We start from the raw sequence: 21,140 nt of genomic DNA, 5'->3' as shown, positions 1-21,140 counted from the left end.
CCTCTGTGACTCGTCACTTCTATGCTCTCGCACCTCTGTGTCTCTACACCTCTGTGCGTATGAACGGGATGGCCTTCGTTGCTAGCTTTCCAGTCGGGAAACGCCCCGAATATTGCGTTTGCTATGGGCAGTTTAACTACCTGAAGCTTAGAATTGTCTCGGTAGCAGCCGTTAACTCACGAGCCAGTACAATCGAAACACAACCTCTTCGCTTGAATGGTTTTTACTGAATGCATACAATTTAATGCGATTGCTGATTTTGTTCTAATCAAGATTATATTGATTACAGCCCACCTGTGGTTCAAATGTTTTTGAATCAGTCAATCGACTCCAACTGTGATGTATTTTAAACATGTTAATACCGTTTTAGAGCCACCCTATTGACGAGCACTCATGTAGAACGTCACCTCGCGAAACAAGAGGCTGAAAAGGGAATTTATGTTTTTCCTGGTGGTGAAAGTTCGTTAGAAGATACAACAGTCTTCTGCCATCGACTTGGTGGAAGAGTTGAGATAAATTATGAGACTTGTTGAAGAAGCGGATAGATGTTTCAAACTTCATCACATAGTGTACTGATGTAGCTCTAGCGAGAGGCTGTATCCGGTACATGAGGATACATAACAGAATATAATTTTGTAAGGCTTTACATGACAAGCACTGAATACAATCATGAGTAACGAAAATTTTTAAAAGTACTACAAACATCACTTATTAATCCAATGTATTTGTTCGGAGAAAAATTAGTGATGTAGAGATATGCCCCTTGTGAATTAATTCGAGGTGGGCTAGGCAAGAAGGAAGTATTCGCTCTTGATTGAAAAAAATCGGCTGTGAATGTATTTTTGTTATTCGTGACCCATTTTCCTAGAATGTAAGATCGAAAATTGAGTTAAGCAATTAAAAATGTCGAATTTCCTCCTTCGACATATTTCATGGTTGCTTCCACACGCAGAGAAAAAAATTGTAAAAATAATCAGGTTGGGTTTCTCACAACGATTAATTTAATGAAATAGTGACATAAAATCTGGTTTGATATAGCCAATATTATTGCTTGAAACTATGAAACAACATTTTCTTAGTGAATTATTTTGTTTCAATCAATACTATGATAAAAATATCAAATGCTTCACTTGTACGTTCCTGTCAATTTCTTGACAAACATTTCAAATTGAAAAATATGTTGTAAATGAATAAACTTTAGATAAATTTATCAAAAATAAAACTAATACGGTTAATTTAAATAGTAAACTTAGTTGTGTCATTACACAAATAAGATCATAGAAAAATTGAACCAAATTTTTTCTTGATGTAAAGGTATAGTAGAATTTAATCAACATAAATACTATAAATAACATCAGCTCAACTGTTATTGACAGCTAATAAATACCTAAATCATTTTAACAAAAAAATCAACCGGAACAAAACTTTTTTTTGTTTGACTAGCTAATTTTGATTCAAATCAAACAGAGATTATTGTTAATGTTGAAGGAATAAATTGGTTCACAGCAAATATATTTTATCTACTGTTTTGTTATTGTAAACATGGTCCATAGTTTTTGTGTGCGGCGTCTCTATCGATTTGTAGGTGTATACGCCGTCTAATGCCAAATGATAATGAAAAAAAACTTTACCTTTAATTGGAGAAGTACCCTCGACAACGTTCTATGTGTCACGAATATAGGTTATGTCATTATTTTGAGCTGAATTTGAAATACCTTCAAAAAATAAAAACCGGTGCAAAATAAATATTTCGATTATTGCAACTTAGCTAATAATATACTATTGGTTATAAATATTTACAGATAAAAAATAATTAGCTACTTGTACCATTTTGTTGTCGTCTCTCGAAATGAATTCTCACTGACGCTCACAACTCTAGAGCACTTCTATAACTACAGATTCAAAAATGTCACAACTTCCCAGAGGGGTATCTCACCCAACTTTTCCCTACATCTAAATACGGTGTGATATATAAAGCCTCCATGGACATGTGCAGCTCTAATTTACTGATAACCTGATAAGCATGTTCAAAAATTACTCTGAACATTAGCACAACTGTTTGTAACTGATTGTTTCATGCTGTCAGGATTCAGACTCTATATGTTTCCTTATTAGATTGAGAAGAATATACACTAGTGATATCTGACAAAAAGAGAAAATTAAATGGAATTTCACAATGCCAAAGGCTATTGCCGGATAAGCATGTGAAATGTGTCCCCAAAGAAAATTCATATTGTACCACATTTGAAACAACTTGGACTGGAGACAATTCTTCCAATATTTGAAAAAAATAAGGGATATATTAGGCATTGTCTGGAAGGCGTAGTTTTTTCAAATTTTTAGTATATGAGATTTTTGCATAGAAAAATACTTCAAAATTTGAATCTTATTTTTTTACATTACCAGTACCAGTGTTGGTAGCATTATGGCTTTTTTAATAATAAACCACATTATTTAGTTTTTCTAAAATATATAACATTCAATCATGCGTCTCCATTAAAGTTATATTATTAGGAAGCACATGGCTGATTATTATTTTTTTGGATAAAAATTGGTACTGTGGTCGTCCACATTCAGAAAAAATGGAAACTGAAGAATGCAGAGTGATACCAAAATTGGGAGCGTGAATAAATATGTTTCAAAACTATTATGCATTTTTAATGTAAGAAATACATCTCCGAAAAATTGGAAAATTGGACTTTTTTTTCAAATTTTTCGGTGGAGCGGTTGATTACGAAATCAAATAAAATGAAAATCAATAGAACCACTTTAGCTCCGTCAATATGGTAGCTAAAGGGTTAAATTGTTTCAAGCTCTTTCAAATGTGGAATAGTAATATGAACTTTCTGTAGGGCCAGATTTTACATGCTAACCCGGTTGAAGCCCTTGACAGACGTCACCTATGACGATGGATATTTTATATTTTTAGCAGTATTGATCCTATGACGAGAGATTGTTGGAAGTTTTCTACTGAACTAATAATCAAACCACCTCCTTTCGCACATATACTACATGGAATGAGAAGTCCAGGGCATAACAAAAAAAATCGATTTTCTACCATGAAAATTATTTTACTCGATTCGATTTTCTACCATAAAAATTATTTTATTCTTTTTTATTTATTTATAATTTCCACCTAGATTAGTCAAGGCATACATTTGATATTAACATTTCTTTAACCGAAACCGACGAACTCATTCGAATGTTGCTGTAAGGAAAGATTCTTTCTAATGAAAAAGAAGAGTGGAAGGGTTTTTCCTGTAATATCCTTAATGGCGTACATTTTTGCCTTTTTCATTTAGAAAGGTTATGCAATCACTTGAGAGCTGAGCAATGTCTGTGTGTGTGTTTTTTATAGGAGGTGAAATCGCCGGATCATCAAGCTACCTGCACATAAGTGAACTTGGTATGTGGGAGTCGAACCCGAACTAAAACACCCCTTAAGATTCGTTCCCCTTTTCCTGTCGGGACTACCATAAGGTATTACTTCGGCAGGAGGGCTGTGCTGAAGCACCACCAGCTTCTCGACTACCCCGGACTGGTCTACGTCGCGAACTACTCGGCTGATCCCCGATGATGGATCTAGCCTACACCGACGGGAAAGTTCCCCGACGATGGAAGTTTCCCCGGGTCGACGTTCCCGAAACCCGTGAACGGCAGGTTGTCTGGGTCGGTCCAGTGATTCCGGTTGGAGGATGACTTCCGGTTCACTGGTGCCCCGACGATCCATACCAGAGCTTTTAGTGTTTATGATCTATTAATGTATATAGAGTGAGTGAGATTATTAGCTTCGACCAAAATTAGAGTTGAAACTTTTCCTAGTAAAATGAACATCGGAGTCTATTATTATTTTAATGGAAAAAAATATTTTAAGCTTTAGTCAGAACTCTTTTTTGGAACTCTCAGAATTTCTGAATTATAAAAACCACCAGTATTTTAGATATAGCCACGATTAAAAGGTATTTTATTATAAGTGCGATTGAAATATATCCGATACAATTTCATTCCAAGCGTAATTTGTTAATTCATTGAATTTAACGTATGGCACAAACCAACGTTATCAGGTATACCGATTTATTGGCATTTATAACGATATTTGCTTTCTATCCAGTAATACAGATATGGTCTCCTAAAATATCGATTATTCGTTATTCTTACAGATAAATTCCGATTTTCAGTTTTGGTTTATGTGGGAATGGCGAATTGTACTAGTGGGACCTTTTTGTTGCGCACTCTAAAATGAACCCTGGTCACCATTTTCTAGTACAAATGTAGTGTAGATTGAAGTACAGATAAATTTTTGCGCCAAATACAGATTTTTGGGGAATGACTCGACTACTCTGGCCAAAACCCCCACACACGTTTTTGAAGCCCGACGGTGCAAAAGAAACGTGTTGATTCACCATACACGCGCTCTATTTGTTGAATAAAGCAGAATCGGATTGGCCTTTTGATACGTGTGAGAATTCCATAAGAAATGCTTGTTCGGAAGGCACGAGTTCTACTAGAGAGAGAGAGAGAAAGTTAGTGCGGTGTTTTGTAACTAAAAATGGCTTTAACTTTTAAAGCATAAATACCGTGTCGTGACTGTTTGTTATTTCTATCGTGTGGCATGAAATGTTTTTCGGATTAGAACGGACGGGAGCGATCGTTTGGAAATCCTGACACAATTTGGAATCGGACGGATTAATTGTTATGGAAAAAAATTTACTTATGTTTATGTTTTACTGTGTTTTAAGAGTTTGAGTTGCAGGTTGGAGTTTGTAATGTTGCGCTTGATACTACTAATTGAAAGTTACTTTTTCGAGTAGTTACTGGAATGAATGGTTATACTGAATCTGATATATATATATATATATATATATATATATATATATATATATATATATATATATATATGTATATATATATATATATATATATATATATATATAATATATATATATATATATATATATATATATATATATATATATATATATATATATATATATATATATATATATCTATATATATATATATATATATATATATATATATATATATATATATATATATATATATATATATATATATATATATATATATATATATATATATATATATATATATATATATATATATATAGATATATATATATATATATATATATATATATATATATATATATATATATATATATATATATATATATATATATATATATATATATATATATATATATATATATATATATATATATATATATATATATATATATATATATATATATATATGGTTTTAACCTAAAAATCCCATTTCCAAATACTAAACCCCATACAAACTAAAAAGCTTAAAATTTGCATGGTTCTCATGGGACTCAGAAGGAATACGAAAAGTTTGGTGGATCGAGAAAATAAACCTTTTCATCTTATTTCCATACAACCTTGCCCCACCATAACGGCCAGTGCTACGATCCTACGAACACTAAGAATCCTTCCAAGTCAGGACTCGAACATACGACATCCAATTGGAAGAGTTTAGTCCATAGTATAGGTTGGTTGGACCGGCATCCTATACTATGAACCTCGACCAGCTCAAAACTCTTCCAATCAGTTCGTCATGTTATTGGATGACCATACGAGCCGTTTTAGGTTGTAGTAAATTTTCGTTCCGAAAATTCCGTAAATAATAACCCAATCTCGGGTTGGCGGTTCAATGCATCATGAAACATGTCTTCTTATGAGATCATACCTATTACTGATGATTGTATGAGCAAAATGATGAGTTATTGCTCATCAATGATTTTAATCGTGCAGGGCCAGTAGTCATATGTTCGAACCCTGATTTGGAAGTACTCTCAATATCAGGAGGATCTTGGCACTATCCATGCAGCGATTCTTTAGGCCGCGAAGTCTGTTTAAACAAAAGATCAAATTCCTTCAAAGGAATATTGCACCAAAGCTTTAATGATTTTTTGAAATATCAAACCATCGCTAAAAACGACGTTGCAAAACGTCAACCGAGCTCACTGTTATGGTAATATGCAAAAAAAAGAAACTCATCTCATCTCATCTCATCATCCGATCTCTTTTAATTTTATATAAGATTTTGATTAATCCCGCTGTGGTATATGAGAAATAATCATTAACAGGAAAATAGCGTTTAGAGTTATCTTAATAAAGTTAAAATCAATAGATTCGGCGAAACGAATTTAAAATTCTGTTGTTTCTTCGTATTCGATGAAAATGCATGATGACCTAGATCATGAAGAGCTGGATGAAGGGATCAGCACCTAACAAACTAAACGGTCTTTTGCATTAAAAAATATGTTTATAAATTGACCTATAAATTCTCGTTTTTTCCAATCACAATTTATTAGGGAACCAGAAATTTAGACAATTAATAATCAAAATGAATGCTTGTATGAATCATTAAAATTATTTTAAAACTAACAACACAGTCGAATATTCATGCAAAACACATGTGATTCAATAAAAAAGATATCATCTCACTGCTAGGAGGATTCAGCACGTTTTTGATCGGTGCATTCAGTAGTGAGTTATAGGTACAAGAGTGTTAAAAATCAAGTCAAAAAAAGTCAATAGATTGTATATGTTTTATTGTTTTTCTTATTCAAAGCCGAGAATGCATGGCCAGACGGGTAAAACAGTGAATGATACTTTGGTCCCTAATCTGCAGCAGCTTTTTCAAATTTTTCGCATAGTCGAATCGAAATTGACCTGCATGTAAGTGGTTCATAGCATCGACCAGAAGGTAAAAACCTATTTTAATCCACCTAGTGGTGTAATGATGCCTTTCTCATATTACTCATTACATCATAAATATAACCGTGAAATTCGCAAAAACAACTGATTATTGAATAGAAATAGGAAAGTTTGTTCGAACCTAATCTAACAAACTCTATAAAATCTGTTTACCCTGTAGTTCCGGAACCGAAAGTAGTATCCACAACAAATTAAGGAATTCCGTATGAAACTGTAAGACTTTTCTTTTGAACCTATAAGTTTGTGAAAATCGATTTGGCCATCTCCAAGAAAAGTAAGTCTTTTTGCAGTTTTTGATCACTATTCCCAATTCTTCCGAGACCGGATTCAGATAAACGGAATAGCCAAAGTTGGTTCGTTTACTACCAACAAATATGACCTACAAATTGGAACAGTTTTGAACGTAGTTAAACCTATACTTACTATCTCATGCTCTATTTCGATTAAACCAATTAAACGAAATCTAACAAACGAAACGAACCTGCGTTTTTGTTACTTCTGCATATGTAAGTCAAGCTAAACAGCATAAAACATGTAATAGGATTATTATTTTTATTATTATTATTATTATTTTATTATTATTATTATTATTATTATTATTATTATTATTATTATTATTATTATTATTATTATTATTATTATTATTATTATTATTATTATTATTATTATTATTATTTTTATTATTTTTATTATTATTATTATTATTATTATTATTATTGACATCACTACACAACGTGTACGAAATAGAACAAAGCACGCCTTGTTCGTTTTGTGTTTTCTTCTTCTTTCAGTGTTGTACATATTGTCACTCTATATGGCGATTTGAAAACTTTGACACTCATCGCCCTGCAACTGCGGAACCGGAAGTCGGATCCGGATGAAATTTCACAGTAGGTTAAAAAACAGTATGAACTTTAATTCAAATCAAGATTTGTCAAAATCGGTTCAAGCATCGCAGAGAAATCGAAGTGAATTTAGTTTAAGGAGTTTTTCTTCTCCACTTTCGGTGCTCTCGGAACAGGAAAAGAGGGGACCAGTAGTGCCGAATTAAGTTTTCATTCACACAAACTAACAAGCTCTGTAAACTAGAAGAATTTATCAGACAGTTTTATGGGATTTGTACCTGTTTTTAACCATCGTTCGTGGAAAAATACTAATAAAATTGGTAATTTCCCATTTATCTCGCTTTAGTTCCGAAACCGGAAGTTGGATCCTGATAAAATGTTCCACAAATTTTTAGGATATTATAAGACCTTTCATTTGAATCTTAGTTTGCAAAAATCGGTTAAGTTGTTCCAGAGATAATTGAGTGTAAACTTTTTCTCAAATTTTCACATATTACCATATAACTCCGGAACCGAAAGTCACATTCAAATGAAATTCAATAGCAAGCCATGGGACCATAATACCTTTTATTTGAATCTTAGTTTGTAAAAATCGGTTCAGCCATCTCTGAAAAAAGTGAGTGCATGTTTTTTCCACTTTTTTGGTACATATCATCCTATATCTCCGGAACCGGAAGTCGGATCGGAATGAAATTCAATAGCAGGCTATGGGACTATGAGACCTTTCATTTGAATCTTTGTTTGTGAAAATCGGTTCAGCCATCTCTGAGAAAAGTGAGTGCATATTTTTGTTACATACACACACATACACACACACACACACACGGACACATACACACACACACACACAGACATTTGCTCAGTTCGTCGAGCTGAGTCGAATGGTATATAACACTATGGGTCTCCGAGGCTCCGTTCGAAAGTCGATTTTCACAGTGATTGCATAGCCTTTCTATATGAGAAAGGCAAAAACGTCGATAAAACCGTTATTAAATTTAATTAGCTCATATTACTAAATGTCACTGAATCTAAAAGATTCAGACAGTGCAGTTCATATGAACTAAATTAATAAGGCTTGGATAACACAGCAGTTGGTTTCGTTTGAGAGTGTAATGTTATTAGTACTGTGCCGTAGATTGTCCCGGGATGGCGGTTCAATGCATAGGACGCTGGTCTTACAAGCCAGTTGTCGTATGTTCGAGCCCCAACCTGGATGGATTCTTAGTGTCAGTAGGATCCATAGTACTAGCCATGCAATGATTCTGTACACTAAGAATCGGCTGCGAAGTCTGTTGAAACCGAAAGGCCAAATTCCACAAAAGGAATGTAATGCCAGGACTTTGCTTACTGTGCCGTAGATGACGAGTCGAGTGTAATCATTAAAATCGTGATCAATTCCGCCTTGCCTTTGGTAAAAGAATGTTAAACCAATCTTGTAGATATTAAAGGACTTTTCAGGTCATACCAACCGACAAATTTAGAGAAATAATTCTGTTTTTATGTATCCAATTTGGTCTAAATGATTGGTTTCATTTGCAAGACCATTTTAACGATGTTGTGGTTATTTTTAGCTCTCCATAAATATATTTCCCGAATGTATATTGACGGCCAAGTCTTGGATTTTATCCAACTGGGGTTAAAATTTGTCTAACCCATTGAGTATTGGGTATATGAACTTGTTTTCTTTAATCTCAACTTGACGTTACGCCACACAGACTTCAACTCGTAAAATTGACAATGAGGAAATTAATGGATTTGACGAAACTATAAAAAACGTGACGCTTATATTTACGTATACACATGGATATTTTCGACAATTTTACCATGTAATTTATTAAAGATTTGCATGATTATTGTGGTTCGTCGAATGAATTTCATTCACTTATCTTCAACCACTCTATGGGAACAATGAATCCACTTGATTCATTTCAATGATTTTTCATTTTTCAAATACTGTTGATTTGCTAACAGAATTTTTCCCACAATTGATCTAGCTTAAAAGTAGACCTGTGCGCCGCCGTCGTCGATAATTTCGGCAAGCCGCCAATTTAGGAAAAAGATGATCAGCGCGCCGGTTATCACATTTTAATCATGCCGCTGATTATATTATTACGATATTTTCTGCCTACTTATAATGGAAATCAGTACTACCGACGTCAACCGAATTGCCATTTGATTCCAAAGTCTATTTTTTGTCTTTATTTAAAAGGTTTTGAGCCATTGGCACATTATCGCAAAACTGAATTAGCGACACCTGCAAATGAAAAGTGGAACCAATAAAAGGTGGGCTCATCCGAACATTTTCATATCGGCAGTAGTGATTTGCAACAATTTTTTCGTTTATTCAATAGTACAAATAGATATCAATAAGAGTAAATAAGAGTAAACTCGGAGTGAAGAAAATCGATATCAAAGTTATTACTACTATTTTTGGGTGAAAACTACGATTGAACATGGAAAATCTTCCGAAATGTGAAAAATTGGGTATGGTTAGGTTAAGGTAGGTGTCCTGTGTGAATCAATATTAAAATTAATAATATGTTTATGATTGCTTACGCCGAATCGCGCCTCCTTCGCCGCCGATATTTTAGGAAATGGCGTCACGCCGATACGCCGCCGCCGCTGGTCAAAAAGACGCTTTAGCCGCCGATGTTGACAATTTTGATCGGCGCACAGGTCTACTCAAAAGCGATCATTCGCGACTATTTTTAGAACAAAACATCTTAGAAACAGAAACAAGCTGGCCGATGGGGAGACATAACTGACAAACGTCGAGTAGGAAGAGAGTAAAATAAAAGGTGATTTTTTTGAGGTTAGGATTTTCATGCATTAGTATTTGCTCAGATTTTTTGAGGTTATGATTTTCATGCATTATTATTTGCTCAGTATGCTCTGACATTTCATCATGAATAGACTTACTAACGAGCAACGCTTGCAAATCAGTGAATGGGCCCTAGAAAAGTTGGCAGAAAATCCGCTTTTTTATCGACAAATTTTGTTCAGCGATGAGGCTCATTTCTGGTTGAATGGCTACGTAAATAAGCAAAATTGCCGCATTTGGAGTGAAGAGCAACCAGAAGCCGTTCAAGAACTGCCCATGCATCCCGAAAAATGCACTGTTTGGTGTGGTTTGTACGCTGGTGGAATCATTGGACCGTATTTTTTCAAAGATGCTGTTGGACGCAACGTTACAGTGAATGGCGATCGCTATCGTTCGATGCTAACAAACTTTTTGTTGCCAAAAATGGAAGAACTGAACTTGGTTGACATGTGGTTTCAACAAGATGGCGCTACATGCCACACAGCTCGCGATTCTATGGCCATTTTGAGGGAAAACTTCGGAGAACAATTCATCTCAAGAAATGGACCGGTAAGTTGGCCACCAAGATCATGCGATTTGACGCCTTTAGACTATTTTTTGTGGGGCTACGTCAAGTCTACAGTCTACAGAAATAAGCCAGTAACTATTCCAGCTTTGGAAGACAACATTTCCGAAGAAATTCGGGCTATTCCGGCCGAAATGCTCGAAAAAGTTGCCCAAAATTGGACTTTCCGAATGGACCACCTATAACGCAGCCGCGGTCAACATTTAAATGAAATTATCTTCAAAAAGTAAATGTCATGTACCAATCTAACGTTTAAAATAAAGAACCGATGAGATTTTGCAAATTTTATGCGTTTTATTGTTTAAAAAAGTTCTCAAGCTCTTAAAAAATCACCCTGTACTATATTTACCAAGTAAACATTTATGGCAACGAATGATGACCAAACTGTTCCTGTGGTCGAGCTCAGGACGCTGTCTCTCGGTGGAAAATCATAAAGATGACAACGTGAATATTTTTTGAGAAGTATTGGCAAGCGGGAGATTATTGTATAGTAATGGTGATGATGATAAAAATAGATGATGCGGTTGTGTAGTAAATGGTATTCTCGGTGTAAATTTTATTTCAAAATCGACTAGAGTTTATGATCAATAATATTAATATTCAATCAGATTCTGAAGATCAGCTACACATATTTATTTATTCATTTTCATGTTTTAATTGTTTTGTAAAAATTGATAACCGCGTGGCTTAGCAGTAAAGAATGAAGCCGATGTAATGTAAGGAAATTTTTCTTGACTATAGAACTATATTGGGGAGTTAGAAAACTTTTCGTTTGCCACCTGGTTGTAGTTGGTGAACAAGACATTACTGGGTTTTCGATGGCGTATTGCATGTGAAGAAATCTTTCCCAAAGAATCCAAAATTTCAATTGATTCTTTTGTCACTAAAGGAGGGGCCCTCAGATGGAAAAGTTTCCGGTTTTTTTAATAGACACTTTGAACTTTTCCATTGGAACTGTCATTATGGAGTAATCGAATTTGTGACTGTGCCATATAGGTCATAGCAGTAGGCTCTGGTTCCAGCTTCCGGAAGTAGTGATCTGAAATGTTTATGTATTATTATTATTATCATTTATTTTACCCCGGTTTCATCCTCCATTTTATGAGGTTTTGACTCTGTTCTGCTTCGTAGGGCCTGCGTGCTTTATCGGCATGGAGTTTTGATCATCACGTAACTCACAAAACCTCTATCTCACGGTAATAATATTTTTCAAACTTTTTTTCGTTTCTGTTTCTGATTTCGGAAGGGGCCAGGACTTTACGTTCATTACGATTACGTTCATGATAGTTCCTATAGTATGTAGCTTCCAACGAATACGATGAAAGGTCGAATGAGACATAAGAAAGAATGATGAGAAAGTCGATGGCAGATACACTATCATAAAGTATCAAAAAACCTGTTTTATTTCACCTAGTGTTGTAATGGTGTCTTTTCCAAACTATCATATATAATTATGTTGTAGGGTAACAGAGATATTTTGGCCACTTCATATATTTTGGGCCTCCTAACAAACTAACTCAACTTGCATCAATTTGAAGCCAAAATTACCTATTTCGGAAGGGTTTTTCAAAGATATTACAACATTTGGGGGTTATTTTTACAAAGTGGGCCAAAATAAAATTTATCCTAAAGTGGGCCAAAATACCTCTATTAGTCTATTCTCTAAATTAATCTTCTACGAATCTTGAAAGAATAGCCGAAATCGTATTGTTCGACTGTCTACTGATAATGACTACCGATTAGAGTAGACAAAATTTTAACGTTTTTTGCTTCGCCCTTTTAAGTGATGGTATAAAATCAACACTTTACTTTCCGAAACCGGAAGTCGGATCCAGATGAAATTCAGAAGTTTTGTATAGAATCATAGGACCATTTGTTTAAATCTAAGCTTGTTAGAATCGGTAACGCCATCTCTGAGAAAAGCTAGTACGCATATTCTCATTTGTTTGCATATTTTACCCCATAACTCCGGAGCTGGAAGTTATATCTAAACGAAATTCCGGAATTTTGTATGGGATTACAAGACCTTTCATTTGGATCAAAGTTTATTAAAATCGATTTAGCTATAAACTTGTAAAACCGGTACACTGAAGATGGATGTAAATAATATTCCAAAATACGTATCTGTATTATAACGTTTGATACACTTTTGTGAAAATAGTGACTGTGAAAATAGTGGCTTCGTGAGACTGTAATGACGTGACATAGTAGAATTAAACGGTACATCAGTACTATTAGTGATTTAGCTATGTCCGAGCAAAGATGGTGCACTTATTTTAACAATTTTTTTGCTCATTTTACCCGCTATTTCCGGAACCGGAAATCGGATCCAAATAATATTCAGGAATTTTGTGTAGGATCACAAGACCATCAATTGAATCCAGCCATCTCCGAAACAAGTGCGCATTCGTTTTCGCTGTATTTGTGACTTTAAAAATTTCAAGTGGAATTCTTTGGAGATGAATGCTTGATACAATGAAAGATTTTTCTGGCTTTGGGCTACAAATCTGGCTACAAATGGTATGCATATGAAACTTTAAATCGCATTCAATTTTCCATCAACAAGAAATCGCATTCAATTTTTCATCAACTCTTGTTGAAAAGTGGAACGCGACTTGTATTTGTCTAGAGAGAAAATCGATTAATATCAACTCTTTAGTAACATAACATTTGAGTAACTTTTTTTGCAACTAAAACAAATGTTTACGAAATGAAAAATTGAACGTTCACCGATCTCATATATCCAATAAAATATTATCCAATTGCAAACCTAGGCTTAGCTGAGACCGACAGAACTTATAATATCCTGAATTTTGTTCGGTTGCTATTTCATACCCTCTGAGCAACAGTAGATACTCCCAACAGGTGTGCTGACTCGTTTATGTTTTTGCACTTTTACTGCCACTCCACAAGCTGGCGAACCGTTGTGATACAGTGCCAGTGCTCTCACTTGTGACTGTGTTGGTGAGGGTCCTTGATTCTCTTGTATCTCAATGCGGTTTGCCCGTTTTATTATGGATTCATATGCGGTATTTTCCTAACTGTTGTGCTTTGCTGGTGTCTGTTGCGTAGCCGGGGGTTTCCCATGTTTCCCGGGAAATACTATGTCACCCGACCACAGAACTGTAGTTGGCAACCACTTACTTTAAAATGTAATGTAGTCAACTTTTAGAATATAATGAAATATTCATTGGAGACACAAGAAAATTTATTCGGGAGTAGTATATTCCATACTGAAATTTTTACCAGCGGATTTTTTTTCAGGCTGCATGAATGAATGATTGAGTCGGATTCGTGATGATTTTAAATTGGTAAGTTACTACTAATTTATGTTCGATTGCTACTGCTTTGAGAAACAGTACTAGCCAACGTGCTTGTATCGAAACTATGTTGTACATTTGGTAATTAAAGTGTTTATTTTGGGTACTCTTCGACATCATAAACTAGTGAAGCATGTTGTTTAACAGTCTTTTAAATACCTTATTAACACTTGACCAATTTTACCAGTATATCTCTCAGACTACAAATTATAGTGATGGTGATCATCTTTTACAGGAAACGAAATCTTGTAGAAACGGTGTTGTGAATTTTCCTAATAATGTTTTTAGAATACACATGCAGTTAAATCAACAATTTTTCATTTACGGAGCCCTCATGAGAGCACTATTTTCTATTTGTGAAGTGAAACTCAGAAACAAACATCTCTTCACACAGATTTGTGATGTGCGGAGAATTCTTCACATACCGTCGCTGTATAGTACATCACCTGTGCTCTGTCATAATGAATTCTTAATGGCATTCAACTGTTTACAGCGAATGAGCATATAAATGTTTGGTTTGACAATCATGTAACGGAAAAAAATGTTGTGCTGCTACAACCCAGAGAGGAAATTGTACTTACTTAGGTTTCCGTCTACTCTAATTTTAATAGAATCCGATTATTCGCTGATTTATTACCGATTTTTTACGAAGAACTTTTCGTGACGGACCTTGGACGTAGTTCATTTTTTTTCTGAAGTTGAAAATTCTTCAAATTGACTTGTAAATTTTTCTACTTTGCAGATCATAGTCATAGAAAATCATAGAAAATGTTGTAGGTCATATTAGTTTATGGTTGAATGAGCCGATTGTCTCTATGCCGAAATCCAGTTTTCGGTTCCAGAAGTACCGACGAAAGTAATCAAATGTAATAACTTCACTTTTTCACATTTGATTTAATAGGTTTTCACTGAGGTAAATTGAAATGTAGTGTATCAATGTAGAAGATGCAACAGAATTCTTCGAAGCTATTTTCTAAACTTAATTTAATTTGCAGAGTTTTTTTGAGTTTTTGCTGTAATGTATAGGTGAAAATCATATGAGAAAGACATCATCACACCACTAGGTGGATTAAAACAGGTTTTTATACGTGTGTTCGGTTTCTCTTGAGGACTGAGGAGAACTATTTCTACCCGAAAATCCCAGTATAAGAACTCCAAGTGGGAGAAAGAAAGAACCGCGTTTGAAGTAAGTGATTGTTTGAAGCTTTTACGTTGTGTATCAAGTAATAAAATATTTCCACAGCACATGTTACATGCCAATTGTGAGTAGCGATCTAGTACTTCGCATACCTTCAATTAGGTTGCTTTGAGAGTAAACGCACTGTTATTGCAGCATATTTACTGTGATCGCATCGCGGATTAAATATGTATAAGAAAAATGTGCTTAATCCTTTTGATACCTTTTTTATCAATCAGCATGTGTTTTTCGCGTGAATGTTCTTCGTTGTATTTAGTTTTCATGAAATTATTTTAATGATGTAATTATTAAAATTTTGGAACTGCAAGACGAATCGAAGACAGAAATTGTAAGAAACCTTAAAATTATTTCATCTTAATCCAAACGTGTTTAATCGGTTAAGAATTCCATGAGATGTAGAAGTGAGATCCTCTTTAAAGTGTTTGTCATTATTTATGGTGCTTCCAGAAACGGTATTCAGAGACCAACACAACCCAAAATAATTCGGAATCATTAAAAATTATGTTCATCAGCCAAAGTGCAATGAAATACCCACATTCTCGAAGAAAATATATCAACACGTTTAGAAATATCTCAATGTTTTTTAAGGGAGGCGTATTATAACACTTTACCCTACAAAAGTGGTTGTGAGAGAATTGGTAGGAAATCTATAAGGCTTCTTGAAAAAGTATGTACTGAAACAAAATCAAATGCTTATTGAAGAATAAAAAAATATATCCGAAAAAAAACAATTGAAATAAGTCTTCAAATTTAAACAAAGTTTCAGTTGAAATAACGATAAGACATTTATTTCAATTCCAGATGAAAAATAATCAAATTAACATCTGATGTTTGAAAGCATAACATGTCTGGCCTGATTCAATGGGTCGACAATGTTATGGTGTTGGTTTTCTGAGAATGTCATGTCATGTTTTTCGTGGACTACCTACCAAAGTAACAAGTTTTGTTACGCTAGCGAGTGATTATTACTAACATCTAACCTCTTGCGTGACACAAAAAGCGCAGTTTCTACTAATTGCTAAGTCGGCTAAAAATAAGTTGTCGTTACGTTGTAATGTCATACTGAAATAACTTATAATGTCATACATAACCTTTCCATAACTTGAAAATAACTCTTTTTCAAGCAAACTAGTTGGAACTTAGTCATCATCGACATTATAAACATTGAATGAATCCAGAATGCTTTTCCATCATATATAAAAAGGCAGTAGAGTACTTGAAATCATAAACTTGATATAAGGTACAAAATTCACTACGATTTTAAAACTGTCGAGCGAAATTCAATCTTAATTAACTGTTTTTTTTATGCGCCTTCAATCAAAGTCTGTTTATAAAGATATGAAAAATTAATCATATATCATGAGAATTATAATATTAACACAATCGATTTTCAATCCCTATATTGTTTTCTTCGTGTTTATGACAGTACACAGAACAAAAATGACTTTTCTGCCTTTCACTATTTTCGCCAAAAAGTAGTTCTGAAAAAAGTAATATCCTAGTTTTATTTATGTTTCATATACTTCTTGAGACTCCATATTGTGTTCGCCATATTCAAGCCAAGAAAAGTTTTTTAGGTTGAATTTTCATTATCATTACGTTGGGAAAACCAACCGATAACTTTCTGAATCAATGCATAAATTGTATGTTATAATCTTGTAATATCTATGTTACTGTTATATCAATTCACAGTAACGATTCACGTAGACGCTTACGTATTTATAATGGTTTCTCAACGGAAAATGAACCTTTTTTCAACTAGTAGCTAGTTCAATGTTTATTTTACAAAGAAAGACTGCTGTCACCTTGTTTTAACTAGTATAACATAAAAGACATATTCGTGTTCTTGTTGCAACATAGTTGGGCTATGTGGTATCTGAATTAGTTACGGATTGCTACCTTTGGTATTACATTCCTGTAGTGGAATTTGACCTTCTGTTTCAACAAAATTCGCAGCCGATTCAGAGTGTACAGAACCATTGCATGGCTGGGGCTACGATCCTACTGACACTACGAATCCTTCCACCAGGTCGGGGCTCGAACATACGACAACTAGTTTGTTAGACCAGTGCCCTATGCATTGAACCGCCAACGGATTGCTACTATTGAAGTCAAATAAACTTATTTTCAACTAGTAGCTAGAAGCATAGTAGTGATTGAACATATGTTGTGATTTAAGATATGTTTGGATTAAGTAACGATAGCTTATAAATTATAATTAATTCAATATGACAAAAGATGTGATGCTTGGGAACCTAAATAACTATTTCGTAACTAGTTATGTTATGGCGGAACATTGTTGTCACCTACTTTTAACCAGTATAACATAAAAGAACATATTCGTGCTCTTGTTGCAACTTGTTGGAAATAATCTTTGTCTATAAAGGATAATACGCCAGCACACAAGCGCACTACAACCATTACTCACGCTTCTCCATCCAACTGATTCACCCGGTTTGGCTCCCTTGGAGTGTAATCTGTTCCCAAACGTTGAACAAAAATTAGCTCGAGCGAAGAGATGCTGAGCAGTATGATTTTGCAGGCCTTCCGAAAAAATTATTTGCTGATAGTATCAAAAAGTGGGAAAATCTAAATCTAAAGAGACCATTTTCAGGAGCATAATATACGTGTTTTTCGAAATGAATACTGGTTACCAAGACTGCTCATTGAGAATAACCAACAACACAAGTCAAAGTGTATTTTTTGTGGTATGAAAATTTTCCTCAAATGTTTAGGGAATGATTAATAGAGTACTAACCTTTTTCCAACGATAATTACTGGAAATTGCACATTGTCTTCTCAAATTCGATTCAGCCACTATACCTAACATAAAAAACGCGAGGAGTTGCAGTTGAATGCTCAAATTTCGTAATTCACATTATAAGATTTGTCAGAGTCATCACTCGCCACCGCTGTGTGTATTTTTAAAGACATAAGAACAATTTCTTTCAACAGCTCAGCTCCCTCAGCTTAAATTTTCCTGTTCTTCATTGTTTCTTCCTTGTTTCTTCAGTGTTTCTTTGCCTGCGTTCCGCCGTACCCCAGATAGCGATTTTCCTTTGTACCGCTTCATAGCAGCTGTGAATGTCGTCCGAAAAGATTTTTCTGGCAAATGGCTAATTGTATAATCATCGTACAGTAATGTGTTTTATTATTGCACATATATCTGATCTTATTTCATTGATGCACATAACTCATTCTAGAAACTCAATTTTTCACTCAATCAGCGTAAGCTCGAATCACACTCATACTTGAGTATCACGCATTCGTACGCAGCTATCGTCAGGTGCGCGCGTCGCTCTTTTCCTTTGCGCTCCGATCGACAAGGATTCGATCGCACGTTTACTGTTAAATGAACTTTTTCATCGACGAAAATTTTCTACTCTGACTATTTTCTTCTCTTTATGGTATTCTATTACGGATTCAGCTGTTTACTCGCACTTCCACTAAAATACCCAACATGGAAACTATGAATTTGCACAAGCTGCTGATGCTGTGACGATTTGAAGCTGTATAACACCATTTAAGGTTATCTAACCGAAACTTCAATTGACTAATTCACACCTAACAACCAATCATCACACTAATCTTCTGCTGATCAGCTAGTTTGACGTGTTGCTTTTCGGCACTTTTGCTATCTCCAGGCACTTCCAAGCTGAATCTGCAAAAACCGTAATCCACGGCTCGGTTTCTGCAGATTTTGTTCCACGAACGATGTTCACGACTGGTCCGACTTCGAGCTACTGGTGAGCGCTGGTACTACCGAGGCGATATTTTAAGATCCGAGCAGTGGCAACGGCGCACTAAAATATCACTTAGCCACCCCGGGGAAAACAAAATTCTTTTCACTCACTGTGCGCTTATTCTTCGTCGTTGGTTTCTTGAACCGTAATATCGGATATGATTCTTCGATTAATAGAAAGCACTTCCACCATCGATGGCAAAAAATATTGTTGCACGCAACTTTTTGAACGACTGGATAAATTTTTTTTTCAATCACTGGAAAGCGAAGTAAAAAAATAACACAAGAGAAGAACTGCTGCGCGAGAAAATCGTTCGTTTCGAAGTGGCGGTTTCGTTGGTTCTGATGTCTGTAGCTATAATTACATGGCAAACGAACCAACAGTGAGTGACGGTCAACGGTAGGAAAATTCACCTAGATGATGTGGTGGTTATCCGAGGAAAGCTTTTTTAAATAATTTTATTTTAAGGAATTTCTCGATATGATATATTTATAAGACTTTAAATAGTTCTAGGGAATAGGGAGCGAGAAAAATATTCGAAGACCTGGAATCGATTATTCCTCTGCTACGCGCTACGGATTTTGTTCCGAATTCGACATCAAACCACATCACTTCATAACATGCTTGAACCACCCTAACTTGCACTCCCACAGTTGCGTATTACAGCCAAATCAGATCAGAAAATCCACCTTTTCCTTAGGTGTGAGTAATGCTGGTGGTGCAGCCCGGAAACACAGACGGTTTTCATTTATTGGATTACACGAGAAACTCGTCACACCACCACGACGTCTCGATTTGAACTGAACGTAATTCGTTGCCTTCACTGATCACTCGACTAAGAGAAAAATTACTAAAAAGAAGTAGACGTGTATGGTCAGGGGTGGAAAATTAATTTTTCCTAGATCGAATTAGGCACATTGGACTTTAAAATTTATGAGAAAATTAGCCACCAAAATCTCTCTATCTGAATATTCGACATCTGTTTTACCTTTTTGCCTTTCTCTATAGAAAGGTATTAGAATTGCTGGAAAAATCGACTTTCGAACGGAGCCTCGGAGACCCATAGTGTTATATACCATTCGACTCAGTTCGACGAGATCGGAAAATGTCTGTGTGTATGTGTGTGTGTGTGTGTGTATGTGTGTGTGTGCACTTTTAGAAGATATTTGAACGCGCTCAATTTTCTCAGAGATGGCTGAACCGATTTTAACAAACTTGGGCTCGTTTGAAAGCTACTGTCGGGCCATTGATCAAGTTCGAAGATCAAATGGCTGTGACTTTTGGTTTCGGAGATATGATTGTATAAGTGACGTAACCGACAAAAGGCGTTGAATTTGAACGCGCTCAATTTTCTCAGAGATGGCTGAACCGATTTTAACAAACTTGGGCTCGTTTGAAAGATACTATCGGGCCATTGATCAAGTTCGAAGATCAAATGGCTGTGGCTTTTGGTTCCGGAGATATGATTGTATAAGTGACGTAACCGACAAAAAGCGTTGTATTTGAACGCGCTCAATTTTCTCAGAGATAACTGAACCGATTTTAACAAACTTGGGCTCGTTTGAAAGCTACTGTCGGGCCATTGATCAAGTTCGAAGATCAAATGGTTGTGACTTTTGGTTCCAGATATATGATGGTATAAGTGACGTAACCGACAAAACACATTGATTTTTACCGCTCTTATATATATATGGGTGCCAAAATTTTAGGATCACCTCTATTTTCGTAAAGTTCTAGTGCTCAAAAGTTTAAGCACCTCGAAAAAAGCCTTCATGCAAAATTTGACCTAAATCGGACATGCGTAAGAGGTGCTGCCCGGTGGTAAAGGTTTGACAATTTTCGACCTTGAAAAAGCACCATAGGGGGGAGTACATGAAATTT

The 21,140-nt window shown here is 35.0% G+C and overlaps 1 protein-coding gene across 30 annotated transcripts in view; it reads right to left on the bottom strand.

The window, feature by feature from the left end:
* LOC131437234 (ryanodine receptor) overlaps window positions 1-20,052 on the bottom strand; it is a 75,557-nt gene extending 55,505 nt beyond the window's left edge. For 20 of the 30 annotated variants that reach the window (XM_058606420.1, XM_058606431.1, XM_058606437.1 and 17 more), the window contains exon 1: window positions 18,275-19,041. The gene's annotated coding sequence lies outside the window, so the exon portion shown is untranslated. Of the gene's footprint in view, window positions 1-18,274; window positions 19,042-19,080; window positions 19,339-19,369; window positions 19,601-19,948 lie in introns of those variants that run through there. The other 10 variants (XM_058606449.1, XM_058606441.1, XM_058606444.1 and 7 more) reach the window with 5 other exon arrangements.
* Between the last annotated feature and the right edge of the window lie 1,088 nt (window positions 20,053-21,140).

Source organism: Malaya genurostris, chromosome 3 (assembly GCF_030247185.1).
Source record: "Malaya genurostris strain Urasoe2022 chromosome 3, Malgen_1.1, whole genome shotgun sequence".
Taxonomy (NCBI): Eukaryota; Metazoa; Arthropoda; class Insecta; order Diptera; family Culicidae; genus Malaya; species Malaya genurostris.
The sequence above is the reverse complement of the archived record's forward strand: the minus strand, read 5'-3'. Positions and strand labels throughout refer to the sequence as shown.